This window comes from Sus scrofa, chromosome 13 (genome assembly GCF_054392235.1).
Source record: "Sus scrofa isolate SSC_HxYL_T2T_F1_AM1 chromosome 13, Sscrofa_HxYL_maternal_Yorkshire_Landrace_v2.0, whole genome shotgun sequence".
In the NCBI taxonomy this organism is placed as follows: Eukaryota; Metazoa; Chordata; class Mammalia; order Artiodactyla; family Suidae; genus Sus; species Sus scrofa.
In genome coordinates this window covers 138,447,204-138,465,486 of record NC_139395.1, presented here as the reverse complement: position 1 = coordinate 138,465,486, position 18,283 = coordinate 138,447,204, and the positions used below count along the sequence as shown (strand labels likewise).

At 38.5% G+C, this 18,283-nt stretch overlaps 1 protein-coding gene and 1 pseudogene across 1 annotated transcript in view; both read right to left on the bottom strand.

Annotated features, from left to right (window-relative positions):
* LOC146397647 (uncharacterized) overlaps positions 1 to 18,283 on the bottom strand; it is an 89,138-nt gene that overhangs the window by 23,075 nt on the left and 47,780 nt on the right. The window lies entirely within an intron of this gene.
* LOC110256342 (GSK3B-interacting protein pseudogene) lies at positions 652 to 2,357 on the bottom strand (annotated as a pseudogene).

Sequence of the window (18,283 nt, the reverse complement as noted above, 5' to 3'; positions counted from 1 at the left end):
GTTAGGTCATTTTAATTCTTATATTACTGTGCAAATCTAGAACTTCCTATGTAAGAGAGAGTTCTGGGAGCATTAAAGTCCTATAATAAAAGAATGAAATACTGATTAGGTTTTTGAAATGAACAGAGATACTATAGGAAGAAATCTGAATGTGTTAATGACAGTGTCACAAAAAAAAAAAAATGACAGTGTCACAGCAATGGCCTCGGAATTTCCTTAATGAATGAGAAACTAAGAGAGACAATTCATTAGTCAATAATGTTCTCAATCAAACCCTAAATTTGAAGTAAGAGATGATAAAGACACAAAATCAAAGATGTATTTTCTGGAGTTTCCATCATGGCTCAGTGGAAACGAATCTAACTAGCATCCATGAGGATGCATGTTCAATTCCTGGCCTCGCTCACAGGGCCATGAGCTGTGGTGTAAGTCGCAGATGTGTCTCGGATCCCGCATTGCTGTGGCTGTAGCGTAGGGAGGCAGCTACTGCTCCAATTCAATCCCTAGCCTGGGAACCTCCATATGCCACAGGTGCGGCCCTAAAAAGACAAAAAAAAAAAAAAATGCATTTTCTACTACGACCATATGCAAGAACTTCAAGCTTTATGCCATTATTTTGTACCAGAAGCAGCCCCCTTAACAGGAAAAAACTTAGTCACAACTGTCTACCCCATTCAAAGCTTCTAGGCTTTGAAGGAGTTCATTTCTAAATGCTTGCCATTAGGCAGGGGTCAGCATGTCCAACAAGGAATAGACTGTTTTGTAGTAGGAGTCTGTAGATGATGTCATCTACCTAGTCAAAAACATAACCTACCACCCTGAGCCCTGCCTCACTGAGCTCCAGGCAGTATCTACTCCTTTCTCATTTCCACACTGATATAGGTCACATCATCTGCACAGCGCAGGGTTTTTGAGAAGTACATGTTGCTAACAGCAAAGAGAACCTCATTTAAAACTGTATCAGCTTCCAGCCTCATGTCTTTCATATCAGTTCCTTCAAAGACATTAAGTTCTACATCTTCAAATCCCGACAAACTGCTCAGCTCCTTGGGATTAGTCTATTTCCATTCTGTGTGTGCCCTATGTCCTCCTCTTCCTCCCTCTGCCACCCACTCACTTCCCTACTCTCGTCCCCCGCCCCCGCACATCATTTTTTGATAAGCAATCAATATCAAGACATTTAAAATGCTCACACCTTTAAGGTGAGCATTTTAGTCTTAGGAATCAATCACCTAAACTGATTTGCCTTTACCAAATCAGAAGGTGTTTGTTTATTACATTATAGCAAAAAATTGGTAACAATGGAAATATCCAGTAACAGAGGAATGAGTTAAATTCTAGCACAATCATGATGGGCCATTATGCAGCCATTCAAAAGGATTTTTTTTTAAGAATTTTGGAAATGTTTACAATATAATGTTAAGTGGAAAATGCAAGATATAAAGTCATAGAGTATGCCCAAGCTTCCTACAAGTGATTATGGTTTTGCCAACACTTTACAACACAGACCACCTATAACCAACTTCTGAAAGGAATGGTATCTATCTAATATTTAAGTCATATTCATGAGAGTGTTTTAGGAACTAAAACAAACCAAAAAGGTCAATTTAATTCCACTAGGATATTTTCCTACAGAAGTCGAAACAAGTTTCCTTGAGGAAAACCAATAGTCCAACAATGATGTTTATCCTGAGGTATCCCAGCCTGGACACCTCACTCATGTGTTTCTTCTCAGGTTTAGCTGAAGACAGCTTGCCCCAAGAGCACCTGCTAACAACTATCAAGGCAGCCTCATAGGTGTGAGAAGATAATATCAGGGAGCCCAGTATTGTGTCTGGCTTGGAGAATGGATATTGTTGCCTCGAGCAGATGGGATAAACCTGGAGGTTTCATCTGGAAAGCCTAAATGCCCCCCCCCCTTTTTTTAAACAAGCTTGCTTCCGTACTCTCCATAAATCAGTCAGCAAATTATTAGTACTGCCATCCTCAGAGAAAATCTATGTAGTTGGGGTATTGGGCAGCAAAAGATACCCTACTGCAAGAATCCTCCTGCTTGGGAATTTTATGGCCACCCTTCTTCAGATGTGGCCTCCTAGGACAACCAAGAAGTGCAACCAGCAGACATCTAGATGGAGTAGTACCTGTTAAAGTCCAGAGTGGCCTGGTACTTGCTCCTGAGGTGACCAAAGCGGCCTAGTAACTGCTCCGGAGGTGCCCAAAGCAGGGGTAACCCATTCCCTGGGAACACCTGGCTATGGTCTTCTCAGGTAAGCCCACCCTTAAGTTGGGTTCTGTAATGGCATTACACATGTAGATACTTCAGGTGGTCCAAACCCTGATTGTAGACATAGGGACATCGCTGGACACACATTTGACAATACACCCTATTAAAAAAAAATTGCAGCACTTGCTAGCACCTGAAAGTTCACTCATTCTACTTGCTCCAACCTCACACAATACAAAATCATGATAGACTCTATCAGTTCCATCTTCTTCCCACTGTTGCACCCCAACTTAGTTTAGGACAGCAGTCCCAACAGCATTTGCTGGCTAGAATGTTTTATTGATAAAGATTGCTTTTAATTTTTTTAAATTGGGACATAAAATACTACATACAGTAGTGTACATAAAGTAGACTTATCTCTAGCATGTGTACTTAAATAAATTTGTGCCTATGAATACACTCATGTGACGCCTACCCAGATCTACACAGAACATTCACAGCACACCAGAAGTCTGCTTCATTCCTTTTAGTCAACACACGTTTTTACTACTGTAACTGTCATCTCTATAGTTTTCCTATTTTGCACTTTTTTTTTTTTTTGGTCTTTTTAGGGCTGCACCTGCAGCATATGGAGGTTCCCAGGCTAGGAATCAAATCGGAGCTGCAGTCGCTGGCCTACACCAGAGCCACAGCAACACCAGATCTGAGCTGCATCTGCAACCTCCACCAAAGCTCATGGCAACACTGGATCCTTAACCCACTGAGCAAGGCCATGGAACGAACCCACAACCTCATGGTTCCTAGTCAGATTCGTTTCCACTGTGCCATGATGGGAACTCCGCTGTTTTGTACTCTTGATCTGGCTTCTTTTGCCCAATTTACTGGTGATATTTAACTATGTTGTTGCGTGTTCATACTTTTTCATTACTGTGTAGTTATTCCATTTTGTGTATATACTATAATTTATTTGCCCATTCACCTTTTGATAAATATGTGGACTGTTAAGCAGTTTGAAGCCACCATGAAGGAGAATGCTATGAAGATTCTTGAATATGTATATATCTTTTGGTGGACATTTGTGTTTATTTGCTTGGGTACGTAGCTAGGAGCAGAATTATTAGGTTATAGGATACACATGTGTTTAGCTTTAGCAGATCTTGCAAAACAGTTTTCCAAAGTAGTTGAATCAATGTAAACTCCTACTAGAAATGTATAGGAGTGCCAGTTGCTCCATATTTTCACCAATATTTGGGTACTTGCTCCTAAGGTGCCCTACATACATAATGGGTGTATAGTGGTAGACTACTGTGGTTTTAATCTGTATTTCCCTAATGCTGATTTGAATATATATATATATATATATATATATTTTGTCTTTTTGCCTTTTTTTTCTAGGACCACACCTGTGGCATGTGGAGATTCCCAGGCTAGGGGTCTAATCGGAACTGTAGCTGCCAGCCTACGCCAGAGCCACAGCAACGCGGGATCCGAGCTGCTTCTGTGACCTACACCACAGCTGACGGGCAATGCTGGATCCTTAACGCACTGAGCAAGGCCAGGGATCGAACCCGCGACCTCATGTTTCCTAGTCGGATTCATTAACCGCTGAGCCTACTTAGGAGTTCCCGTCATGGCTCAGTGGTTAACGAACTTGAGTAGTATCCATGAGAACGTGGATTTGATTCCTGTCCTGGCTCAGTGGGTTAAGGATCCAGCATTGCTGTGGCTGTGGCATACATCTCCAATTCACCCCCTGGCTTGGGAATCTCCATATGCCACGGGTTTGGCCCTAAAAAGACAAACAAACAAAAACAACAAAAAACCTGTGCATATTTCAGTGTCTTGTCCATTTTTAAGCTGTGTTGTATTTCAGTTTTTTATCGATTTGCTGGAGGTCTTTATATAGTAAGAACCCATGCTATATAAAGAATCCATGTTAGATTATGCTCTTGTCAACTTAGTTAAACTCAGAACTATGACTCTTAGAATCCCCTCTCCTATATGGTTCCCATTAGAATTAAACTTAAAGAGGAAACTGCACAATATTTGGAAGATGGAATTGAATCAGCAGCCACTTATCACTAATGAGACACAGGGATTAAAGACAGTGGACATATGCAGGGGTTATGGAAAGTAACTGTCCTCACTCTTCTTTGCCCCATGAACAGTTCATCTTTCAAATGCTGCCCTTGCTGACCAACCTATCGCTGGATACTTACCTGCAGACCCAGAGATGTAGTAGCAGTAACAGCTATTCACAGAACTCTTCCCTCCATAGTCCCTATACCAATGGCTAGGCATGCTTGGTTTTCTAGATTTCCTCCAATTTGTCCACTTGAGCTCATGTTTCAGGAAAACAAGTCAGTGACTATTTATCTCATCTTCCAATAGAGTTAGACCTCTTCCTACAGAGGAACTTTTGTTTTAGCTACGAAGAAGATAAAGTTATCTCCATAGCATCAGATTTTTTCTCCAAGTTGTATGTAGGTATTAAAGACAGATTTAGATGAGCAAAGGGAGAAAATAAATAATAATTCTTAATCCCACCAACTCACAGTCACCCACAGTCAAAATTTTGGTATATTTTCTTCTGGTTGTTTGCTGTGTATTTTTGCATGCATTTATATACACTGTGTATATTTTTCCCTTCAAAAAATAAAACATGGGATCTACACATTTTGTAAACTCAAAGATACACTGAGTATTGATATTGCTAATTCTTTGTCCACATACATTTCCTTAGAATAATTTTTTGACTTAGAATTCTAGAACTAAAAGATAAATAAATCATTAAGGCTTCCAATAAATATAACTCAAATGACCTCCCCAAAAGACTATCGACTACATGTCCACCAGTGTCTGTTTCCCTTCATCCTCACCAAGGACTTTCAAAATCTTTGCCAATTTATAAGGGGAAAAATGGTATCTCTTTTTCTTTTTTTTAATATTAAAAAATAATTTTTTAGGGCAGCACTGGCAGCGTATGGAAGTTCCCAGGCTAGGGGCCGAATTAGAGCTACAGCTGCCAGCCTATGCCACAGCCACGGAAACACGGGATCCGAGCTGCAACTGCAACCTACACCACAGCTCATGGCAACACCAGATCCTTAATCCACTGAGCAAGGCCAGGGATTGAACCTGCACCCTCATGGATACTAACTGGGTTCTTAACCCACTAAGTCACAAGAGAAAGTCAATACTTGTAAATTTCTTAAGATAGATGATGTCTAGTTCATATTTTCTTTCAGCGTCAAATATAATGATTAATATATAATAGATACTCAAATGCTCATTGAAGAGTTCCCTGGTGGCCTAGTGGTTAAGGATTTGAAATTGGCACTGCTGTGGCTCTGGTCTGATCTCTGGCCTAGGAAATTCTGCATGCTGCAGGTGTGGCCAAAAAAAAAAAAAAAAAGTACTGTTGAACTGATTCTATATATTCACTTTGAAAATGTGTCATCTTCACTATATTGTCTCTTCTTAGGCAATATTTATCTCTTCTATATTCATACCTATTTTCATTTACCCCATTAGAGTTTTATTGTTTTATCTGAATAAATCTCTTTGATTCCAAACCAACTCAATAAAAATTATTACTATTGTAAAAAGATGTTCATACCAGCATATATTTCTAGTATATGAAAATAGAGCAGAGAAATATAATGAATTTTTATCTAATGCTGTGAAATTTTGCTTCAATTAAAATTTAAATACCTCTACTAATTTAGGTTGACTTCTGTAGTATTAAATGATATAATTAAGAAAATTTTAAAATAAGCTATAGAATGGAAGAAAGTTTTTCAAATCATATATCTGATAGATGACTTGACAGAATATATGGGGAGCTCTTCCATTTCAATATAAAAGGCATTCAATGAAAAATGGGCAAAAAGGAGTTCCCACTGTGGCTCAGTGGGTTATGAACCCAACTAGTATCCATGAGGATGAGGGTTTGATCCCTGGCCTCGCTCAGTAGGTTAAGGATCTGGCTTTGCTGTGGCTGTGGCACAGGCTGGCAGCTGCAGCTCTGATTCAACCCCTAGCATGGACTTCCCTATGCTGCAGGTGCAGCCAAAAACAAACAAACAAAGAAAAATGAGATTGTATTTTTTATATTCTTTTTCTAAAATTTCATTGTTAGTATACAGAAGTGCAAACAATTTCTGAATTTAATCTTGTATCCTGCTACTGATCAGTTTGAGTAGTTTTTGTGCTGCAGTCCTTAGGGTTTTCTATATATAGTATTATGTCATCTGCATAGAGTGACAATTTTACCTCTTCTCTTCCAATTTGGATTCCTTTTATTTCTTTTGTTTGTCTGATTTCTGTGGCTAGGACTTCCAATACTATGTTAAATAAAAGTGATGAGAGTGGGCATCCTTGTCTTGTTCCAGATTTTAGAAGGAAAGCTTTCAGTTTCTTTCTGTTGAGTATTATATTGGCTGTGTGTTTGTTGTAAATGGCTTTATGTTAAGGTATGTTCCCTCCATACCCACTTTCGTATGAGTTTTTATCATAAATGGATGTTGTATTTTGTCAAATGCTTTTTCTGCATCTATTGAAACAAAAAGACAATCTACGGAATGGGAGAAAATACTTTCAAATGATGCAACTGACAAGGGCTTAACCTCTAAAGTATACAAACAACTTATACAACTCAACAGCAAAAAAGCCAACAATCCAATAGAAAAATGGGCAGAAGACTTGAACAGACTTTTTTCTAAAGAAGATATATAGATGGCCAACAGGCACATGAAAAATGCTCAACATCACTATTAGAGAAAAGCAAATCAAAGCTACAGTGAGGTAGGAGTTCCCTTCGTGGCTCAGCAGTTAATGAATCCAACTAGGATCCATGGGGATGTGAGTTCGATCCCTGGCCTTGCTCAGTGGATTAAGGATCCAGCATTGCAGTGAGCTGTGGTGTAGTTGCAGACACTGCTCAGATCCTGCATTGTTGTGGCTATGGTGTACGCCAGCAGCTGTAGCTCCAATTTGACCCCTAGTCTTGGAACCTCCATATACTGCAGATGCAGCCCTAAAAAGACAAAACAAACAAACAAACAAAAACTGCAATGAGGTAACTCCTCACACCAGTCAGAATGCTCATCACTAATAAGTCAACGAGTAACAAATGCTGGAAAGGGTGTGGAGAAAAGGGAACCCTCCCACACTGTTAATGGGAATGTAAATTGGTACTGCCACTATGGAAAACAGTATGGAGGTTCCTCAGAAAACTAAATATAGAACTACCAGGAGTTCCCGTCATGACTCAGTGGTTAACGAATCCGACTAGGAACCATGAGGTTGCAGGTTCGATCCCTGGCCTCGCTCAGTGGGTTAAGGATCTGGCATTGCCATGAGCTGTGATGTAGGTCACAGATGAGGCTTGGAACTGACATTGCTGTGGCTGTGGCGTAGGCCTGTGGCTACAGCTCAGATTAGACCCCTAACCTGGGAAACTCCATATGCCGCAGGTACAGCCCTAGAAAAGACAAAAGGACCAAAAAAAGAAAAAAAGAACTACCATATGACCCAGCAATCCCACTCCTGGGCACATATCTGGACAAAACCTTCACTGAAAAAGATATAGACATCCCTATGTTCATTGCAACATTGTTCACAATAGCCAAGACATGGAAGCAATGTAAATGTCCATTGACAGATGAATGGATTAAGAAGAAGTGGTATATATACACAATGGAATACTACTCAGCCATAAAAGAGAACAAAATAATGCCATTTGCAGTAATGTGGATGGAACTAGAGATTCTCATACTAAGTGAAGCAAGTCAGAAGGAGAAAGACAAATACCATATGATTATCACTTATATATGGGATCTAATATACAGCACAAATGAACCTATTTACAGAAAAGAAACAAACTCATGGACTTAGAGAACAGACTTGTGGTTGCCAAAGGTGAAGGGGAGGGAGTGGGATGGACTGGGAGTTTGGGTTAGTAGATATCACATTTGGAGTGGATAAGCAATGAGATCCTGCTGTATAGCACAGGGTCACTTGTGATGGAACATGATGAAAGATAATGTGAGAAAAAGAATGTGTGTATATATATTTAAAATGTGTATGACTGGGTCACTTTGCTGTACATCAGAAACTGACATAACATTGTAAATCAAGTAAAATGGAAAAAATAAAAGTCAAAAATAAATAAATAAAAGTTTAAATAAGTTTAAAAAAGAAAAATGGGCAAAAGATGAATAAACATTTCAGAAAAAGCAAGTAAATTGCTAATAAACACATGAAAATACATTCAACATCATTAGTCATTAGGGAAATAAAAATTAAAACCACAATGAGATACAACTTCACATCCACTAGAACGGCTATAATTATGAAGAGAGAGACAATAACAACTGTTAGTGAGGAAGTGGAAAAATTAGAACCCTCATACATTGCCATAAGTAATGTAAAGTGATTACAGACACTTTGGAAAATCGTTGAACAGTGTCTTAAAAAGATAAATTTGCCATTAAACCCAGCCATTCCAGTCCTATGAATCTACCCAACAGAAATGAAAGCACACATCCACACACACAAAAAAACATGTATGCAAATGATCACAGCAGCATTTTCCATAATAGCCAAAAGCTGGAAACCACCTAAACGTTCATTGCTTGCTGAATGGATAAGCAAAATAATATATATCCATACAATCAAATACTATTTGGCAAAAAAAGAATGTAATTCTAATATATGCTTCAATATGGATTAACCTCAAAAACATTATGCTAAGCCAGATACAAATGCTGTATATGACTCCATTTATATGAAATGTTCAAAAGAGGCAAAATTATAGAAACAGATGGAAAACCAGTGGTAGCCTGAGGCTAAGAGTGGGAGGAGAGATTAACTGTAAATGGGCATGAGGTTATTTTTTAGTGTAATGGAAGTATTCTAAAACTAGACTGTGGTGATGGTTGTACAACTCTATAAATTTATTAAAAGACATTGAATTATACCCTCACAATGGCTGAATTCTTTGGTTGTAAATTATACTTCAATAAAGCTGTTTTTTAAAAAACCCCAGATACCTAATTATCTTAGGGTTTTAATCAAGAAAGGATGCTGAATTGTAATCAGTGCTAGCTAGCGTGGCAGAAATCCCCATTTAGTCAGAGGATATGGCTTTTTAGAGAGGGAAGCAATTGTCCCCAGAGTAATCTATTCAGGAAATTGTGAGCCACCTTGTTAAAAAGGAATGTTCAACTATATATCTTATTGATGCCAACTGTTTCTTTGGAAGCAATTCTAGCTGTTAACTCCATTCATCCATTCAGCAAAAGTCATAGAATGCTTACTTATTTGCCAAGTATTATTTGTCAAGCTGGAGGGGGATAATAAAAAATGAAAAGGCATGGCTTGGCCTTTAACCTGTCAGCATTTCAAAACGTGTGGCTCCATTAAGAATTTGGCCCTTCTTCCTTTCCTAGCTACTATCCCCTTTCTTCAAAGATCCTTACTGCTTCCACTTTCCTTTCTCCCTATTTCATTATTTTTCCCTTTTAGCAAAATTTCAAGCTTATTGAAAAATATAGAAAAAAATATAATAAAGCATTCATGTATCTGGTTAGCTCTTAATTTTTCAGATTTTTAAGTTTGAATTTTAGATCTTTTAAAAAAATAAAATATTACAGATGCATTTGAAGGCCCCTGTGTTCACTTCTTTTCTGACAGAGGTAACTGGTATCCTAAAACTGGGCTCCATCATTCCCACACATATTTACATCCTATTATTTTATGTGTATATGTATTCATAAGCAATGCATACACTTTACAAATATAAGTGATGTGACACTTCGTATTTTTTCATGCTTTTTGTGTTCTTCACTCAATCTGTTTTTTGAAATTGATTCATATTTTAACTTTGATTTAATGTTCCATTATATGAATAAAGCACAATTTATTTATCTATCTTCCTACTTGGACATTAAGGTTGTTCCCATTTTTTTCTATTGCAGACAGTGTTGCAATAAATATTCTTGTACATGTTTCCTTATGCAAATATACAAGGTTCTTAATGGGCTCTACACACATAAGCGGAATTGCTAGGCCATGGGATATGTACTCTTTTTCAGCTTTGGTAGATGTTTCCAAATTTTCTTCAACAATTATTCAACTTACACTCCTACTAGCAGCACCTGAGAATACTCATTTATCTACATCTTTGCCAATATATGGTTTTACCAGATAACATTTTGTCTATATGAAAGATATGAAATGGTATCTCACTGTGGTCTTATTTGCCTTTTCCTGATTATCAGGGAAGGGAACATTTTTTCTTATGTTTGTTGCCACTTTAAATATCATTATCTGTTATTCTTTGACCATTTTCCTATTGGATTGTTTGCCTTTTTCTTACTGATTTGTTGTGGTTCTTTAATCTTTGTCTATTACATACATTTATCTTTTTTCCATCTTTGTTTTTTCCCTTTCTTGTAATGATCTTTGTTAAGCAGAATTTTTAAATCTTTAATATTAATACGAAACTTGCTGTTTGTGATTTGTGCTTCTTATATCTTTTTTTAACTTAGAAATTTATTCTGTTTAATCCACAAGCTTTATATAGCTTTAGTTTAAAAAACAAAAACACTTAGAAATTTATTCTGTTTAATCCACAAGCTTTATATAGCTTTAGTTTAAAAAACAAAAACAAAAACAAAACAGTGAAAACAAGACACTATTTCAAAGTCTGGGCCCTTCCAGCTTTCCAAATACAAGAGCTCTGAAAGTTGTATATAGCAATAGGAAGAACAAGACAAAATTACGAAGGGAGCCATGACATTTCACAAATCAAAATTTTTATATAACTGAAGGATCCTTCCTGGGACTGGATAATTGCCTTTACAAAAAAAAAAAAAAAATGAAATTCCAGTGTTCCAAGTGTGCTTCTTATATTTTAAGAAATCCTTCCTTAAATTATTTAAAAAAGTTTTTTTCCATTATAGCTGGTTTATAGTGTTCTGTCAATTTTCTACTGCATAGCAAGGTGATCCAGTTACACATACATATATACATTCTTTTTTCTCACATTATCATGCTCCATCACAAGTGACCATAGTTCCCAGCGCTATACAGCAGGATCCCAATGCTTATCCATTCCAAAGGCAATAGTTTGCATCGATTAACCCCAGATTCCCAGTCCATCCCACTCCCTTACCCTCCCCCTTGGCAACCGCAAGTCTGTTCTGCATGTCCAAGATTTTCTTTTCTGTGGAAAGGTTCATTTGTGCCATATATTAGATTCCAGATATAAGTGATACCATATGGTATTTGTCTTTCTTTTCTGACTTATTTCAACTAGTATGAGGGTCTCTAGTTCTATCCATGTTGCTGCAAATTTAAATTATTTTTATTTTTGTTAGGTAATAATAAACCTAACAAAAACCTAATGGTTTTACATCAATTAGAAAAAGGTTCTTATCAATTAGAAATGAATACTGGATTATTTACAAGTGAAATTACATTATCTCCTGGATTTTCTTTTCTTTCTTTCTTCTTTTTCGTCTTTTTTTTTTTTTTTTTTTTTTTTTGTCTTTTAGGGCCGCACCCGCAAGCACATGGAGGTTTCCAGGCTAGGGGTCCAATCGGAACTACAGCTACTGACCTACAGCAACGTGGGATCCAAACTGTGTCTGCGCCCTACATACACCACAGCTCATGGCAACACCAGATTTTTAAACCACTCAGCAAGGCCAGGCATCAAACCCACATCTTCATGGATACTAGTTGGGCTTGTAACCTGCTGAGCCACAATGGGAACTCCTTATCCTCTGATTTTTTTCTTTTCTTTTGTAGAGGCCTGATCACATTCAAATTAAAGATTTTTGGCACAACTTCATGGGTGGTATTGTGATTGTCCACTAGGAAGCACAAGATGTTTGACTGTCTCCATTTGTGATGCTTGCAGCTTTTGAACATCATTAACTGGATCCATTAATTCAGTAGGACTTTCAATTGGTGATATTCAAACACCACAATGCCTTTTTCACTCATTACGTGGAATACTTTTATAAAGAAACCCTCTTCTCACAGACAGATGGCCAGAAAACACATGAAAAGATGCTCAACATCACTAATTATTAGAGAAATACAAATGAAAACTACAGTGACATATACCTCACACCAGTCAAAATGGCCATCATCAAAAAGTCTACAAATAATAAATGCTGGAGGGGGTATGGAGAAAAGGGAAGCCTCCTACAATGCTGGTAGGAATACAGGGTGGTGCAACCCCTATGGAGAGCAGTGTGGAGGTACCTTAAAAAAATTAAATAACAGGGAGTTCCTATTGTGGCTCAGCAGGAAACGAAACTGACTAGTATCCATAAGGATGTGGGTTCGATCCCTGGCCTCACTTAGTGGGTTAAGGATTCAGCATTGCCATGAGCTGTGGTGTAGGTTGCTGACATGGCTTGGATCTGGTGTTGCTGAGGCTGTGGAGAAGGCTGGCACTGCAGCTCCGATTCAACCTCTAGCCTGGCAACTTCCATATCCCGTGCAACCCAAAAAAAGCAAAAACAAACAAAACAAATAAACAAAAAAAGTTAAATCCAGCAATCCCACTCCTGGGCATATACCCAGAGAAAACCATACTTTGAAAGGATACATGCACCTCAATGTTCACTGCAGCACTATTTATTTTAGCCAAGACATGGAAGCACCTAAATGTCCATCAACAGAGGAAAGGATAAGGAAGATGTGGTACATATATACAATGGAATATTACTTGGCCATAAAAAGAGAATGAAATAATGCCCTATACAGCAACATGGATGGACCTAGAGATTATCCTTCTAAGTAAGTTAGAGAAAGGCAAATATCATATGAGATCACTAAAATGTGGAATCTAATAAAAAGGATAAAAAGAACTTACAAGATAGAAACAGACTCAAAGATTTTGAAACCAAATTTATGGTTACCACAGGGGGAATGCTGAAGGGAGGGATGGACTGGGAGGTTGGGATTGACATGTATACACTACTATATAAAAAGTTGGTTGGTAATGAGGACCTACTGTATAGCTCAGGAAAATCTATTCAATATTCTGTGATAGCCTATATGGGAAAAGAATCTGAAAAAGAATGAATATATATATGTATATATATATGTGTGTGTGTGTGTGTGTGTATATATATATATATATGGCTGATTCACTTTGCTGTACACTTGAAACTAACACAACATTGTAAATCACCTACACTCCAATAAAATTTATTTTTAAGAAAAGAGCTACTAGAGCTAAAATATGAATTAAGCAAGGTTACAGGAAAAAAGATCAATGTAAAAATCAATTGTAGGAGTTCCTGTCGTGGCTCAGTGGTTAACAAAACCTGATTAGTATTCATGAGGATGTGTGTTTGATCCCTGGCCTTGCTCAGTGGGTTAAGGATCTGGCATTGCCTTGAACTGTGGTGTAGGTCACAGACGCAGCTTGGATCCCAAGTTGCTGTGGGAGTGGTATAGGCTGGCAGCTACAGCTCTGATTCGACCCCTAGCCTGGGAAGCTCCATATGCCAGGGGTGCGGCCCTAAAAAGACAAAAGACAAAAAAAAAAAAATCAATTTTATTTGTACATATTAGCAATAAGTAATCAGAAAATATATATAATTATTTACAATGAAATCAAAATCTTAAAAATATTTAGAGATAACTATGACAATAGGTACACAAGAACTACTTGCTGAAAATAAATCATTACCGACAGAAATTTAAAAGAACTATACAAATGAAGAGATGTACTGTGGTCTTGGGTCAGAACACTTAATATTCTTAAGATGTCAATTCTTCCTCAAATTGATGTACAGACTCAACACAATCAAAATCCTAGAAGGCTTTCTGGTAGAAATTGATAAACTCTTTATAAAACAGCTTTAAAAAAGAACAATGTTGGAGAGCTAACACTACATACTTCATGGCTTTTCTAAAGATATAGTAATCAAGACAGTGTGATGTTTACATGAAAATAGACAGATGAATAAAACAGACTGAAAGACCAGAAATAAATCCATATGCATAGGGACAATTGACAAAGGTGTAAAGGCAAATCAGTGGAGAAGGATAGTCTTTTTAACAAATGGTGCTGTAACAACTGGCTATCTCCATGTGAAAACGTGAACTTCAATCCATATGTTGTGCCATATATGAAAATCAGCTTCCATATGCATCATAGACCTAAATCTAAGTCTCATACTAAAAATTCTAGAAGGAAAGATGGAGTTCCCATTGTGGCTCAGTGGAAACGACTCTGACTAGCATCCATGAGGATGCAGGTTCAATCCAGGGCCTCCCTCAGTTGGTTCAGGATCCGGTGTTGCTGTGAGCTGTGGTGTAGGTCGCAGACTCGGCTCAGATCCCACATTGCTGTGGCTGTGGTATAGGCCAGCGGCTATAGCTTTGATTTGACCCCTAGCCTGGGCACCTCCATATGCCAGGGGTGCAGCTCTTAAAAGACAAAAAAATAATAATAAAAATAAAAATATGAAAAAGTACTGTGACCTTGGTGTTATGGATTAAATGTTTGTATCCCCCAAAATTCATATGTTGAAACCCTGCCCCCTAGTATAATAGTATTTGGAGGTAGAGCCTTTGGGAAGTAACTAAGCCTAAATGAAATAGTAAGGGTGGGACGCCACGATGAGATTAGTGTCCTTATTAAAAGAGATACCCTCTCCTTCTCCAATGTGAGGACACAACAAGAAAGCAATCTGCAAGCCAGGAAAAGGGCTCTTATCAGGAACTGAATCTGCTGGCACCTTGCTCTTGGACTTCCCAGCCTCCAAAACTATGAAAAATAAATATCTGTTGCTTAGACTCCTCCAGTCAATCAATCTTTCCCTTTATTTAGCAGTTCTCAAAATAATAAATTGTGCACTTGAATCTTCCCCTGGTGGCCAATTAATTTTTGGTATTATTATGAATTGGGGTTGCCTTAAACACACACACACACACATACACACATTTTGCTTTTTAGGGTTGCACCTGCAGCATATGGAAGCTCCTAGCAAGGGGTGAAGTTGGAGCTACAGCTGCCAGCCTATGCCACAGCCATGGTAATGTGGGATCTGAGCTGTGTCTGTGACTTACACCACAGCTCATGGCAATGCTGGATCCTTAACTCACCAAGTGAGACCAGGGATTGAACCCACCTCCTTATGGATACTAGTCGGGTCCTTAAACCACTGAATCCACAACAGGAACTCCCAACTGAAAGACATTAATGTGATGCACAAATTACCCCATCTTTGGCCACTGGGAGTCTCTTTAAGTTGACTTTTAGCCCTTTTCACAAGACTTTAGTGGTCTTTGATAACTCTTTTCCTATCTGGTGTTGCAGGCTGCCCCAGACATGGAATCAGCCATTTCTCAAAGGAATCCTAGTTCCTTTTAGTGGGAAATATATTTTAAGATCATGATCTGGGTGCCAGAATGCTCATTTCTACTTCTTAGTCACTGTTTTTAGGCCTTTGAAATGGACAGAAGTAGAAAAATCTTTTTTTCTAAGATAAATTCATCATGAGTTTATGATGATACTTTCAATACAAACTCAGGGTTTATATTTCTGTCTTACATCTTTTTTTTTTTTCTTTTTCCCATGCTAGGAATCATGGTTCTCATCAACACTGGGAATGATACTAGAATATCACATAATGACTCATTTTCTTCACCCATGATACACATTCAACAGTCTCAGAATAACAATGCCACCACTACTACCAACAATATGATTGCCATAAACAGCTTAAAACTCTTTAGTCAGTTCTTTTTGTCCTAAGGGTATATCCCACTGGGATAAGCAATCAAATTACTATGTTTTAAACTCACTTGAAATAGTGAGTTTACGTTCTCATTCTTTGTAAGGGGATCCAAGGTGGGTTGTGGGTGTCGTTCTCTTGAATACGGCTAACTTGTCTCTTGAACACCACGAGTCTTTGCCACTAAGTGGATTTATAGTTAGGTTCATTTGTTTTATTTTTCTTTTCATTTTTAAGATATTGTTTTTAAATTTTAATTGTTTTATAATTATGTAAAATATTTACATAGTTGCTAAAGTCACCTCTACAAACATTACCTTCTATTCCTTTCCTCTCCACTCTATTCCTCCCTCCTACAGATAACCTTTTAAAACATGTTATGGTTTATCCTTCCATATTTTAAAAAATACAAGCAGTTCTTTTACACGAATAGTTTTCACTATGAGATCCATTTTATTTGCTCTATTAATTTCTCTCTCTTTTTTCCCCCTTTTTGACTGCTCCTATGGCATGCAGAAGTTCCTGGGCCAGAGATGGAAGCTGCATCACAGCAGTGACACAAGCCACTGCAGTGAAAACACCAGATCCTTAACTTGTTGAACCACAAGAGAACCTCTATCCTTTAGTTCTCTCTCAGTTTGTTTGTTTGTTTGTTTGTTTTGTATTCAAGAGAACGATAACCACAACCCACCCTGGATCCCCTTACAAAGAATGAGAACCTAACAGGAAGAAGAATCAGGTGAAATTCTTGGGACCAATCAGGACTTCCTGCCAGAAAGGATGAGTTGAGAGTCAGGGGAGAAAGTGGGCCAGCCAACTGTCCACACCTTCTGTGTAGCTGGTGGAACTGGAAGGGTAGAGACACTCTTCTCACAAATGGTCCATCTTCCCCTACTAGACAGTTAACTGGAGGTCCCTTTAGATGGCCTAGGTTTGTGTTTTGTTTCATTTTCCTCTTAAGTCTTGGTTATTTATAAGATCAGAGTTGTGGAGAAATCTGAGAAATCATGTTTTTGATTTCTTGACAGGACACTCCTCTAACCCTGCCCATTACTGCCCAGGAACTACTTTGGCCTCTACCTGTTTAATGGTTCCACCTGCCAAGGGTCAGTCTTGGGTGACCCCTGTAGCCTCTGTGTGTGTGTAGGTGAGCCATGGCCCACTACACCACTGTATTTTTGCTTTTTGCTGGGAGCTGGAACGGAAAGAAACCTAACTGTATGGTCTCAGTTCTTGGAGGACATCAAGGATCATACTATAAATAGACCAGATACTCTAGATTATCTAGGATTATGACCCTGGATTCTAGCCCTTCATCCCATGATACAAAATCATATCAACTTTCAGATTGCTACTGACTCCTCCAGGCATGTCCGCTTGTAACTTGTTCCAGTTCCGGCTCTGCCCAGCCCTTAAGACACCACCTCTTCTTGGTACCCAGAAACCAATTCCACTGACTCTAAATAGTGGATCTAAGAATTATATTAGTTAGACACTAGATTCCTGGTAATGCTAATTCCAACACCTGGTTGCTTCAGAGAGGCACAGGCTAGTGAACAGCCATGGGAACTAGACTACTGCCCCCAAGCCCTTTGCTATCTCCAGGAACTGGCTAGCCCTGGGAGGAGAGGTCTCTCCAGGGTCAACAAGGCTGTAGATGTCAAAGCACTAGAACTAATATGACAAATAAAAAGGCATGATCAATACACCCCATAGGACAAGGTTCAGAATTCTGCTTAAATATGCACTTATTTACTGACATGTCATCTTCTTTGCTGGTCTAGAGGGGGAAAATATTTTAATATAATGAGTTTGTCTTAGTATCTTCAGCTCCTAGCACAGTCATTCTAGCCCATTATAAGCAACCAGAGCCAGGTAGCTGGGATGGAGAGTGGCTGACAAGATGGAACAAGCAGGGAGTTCCCTCTGTGGCTCAGCGGAAATGAATCTGAGTAGTACTTATGAGGATGCAGGTTTGATCCTTGGCTTCACTCAGTGGGTTAAGGATCTGGCATTGCCATGAGCTGTGGTGTAGGTTGCAGATGTGGCTCAGATCTGGCATTGCTGTGGCTGTGGTGTATGCCAGTGGCTACAGTTTCAATTCAACCCCTAGCCTGGGAAACTATATGCCATGGGTGAGTCCCTAAAAAGAAAAAAAAAAAAAAAAAAAAAAAAGATGGGACAAGAGGGACCAATGGTGGATGCTCCAGCAGAGTTCCCCTTCTGTTTACTTGTAAATGCAAGGCCCCTTGGGGTTCTATCCAAGGCCATCTTCCCTGCAGCA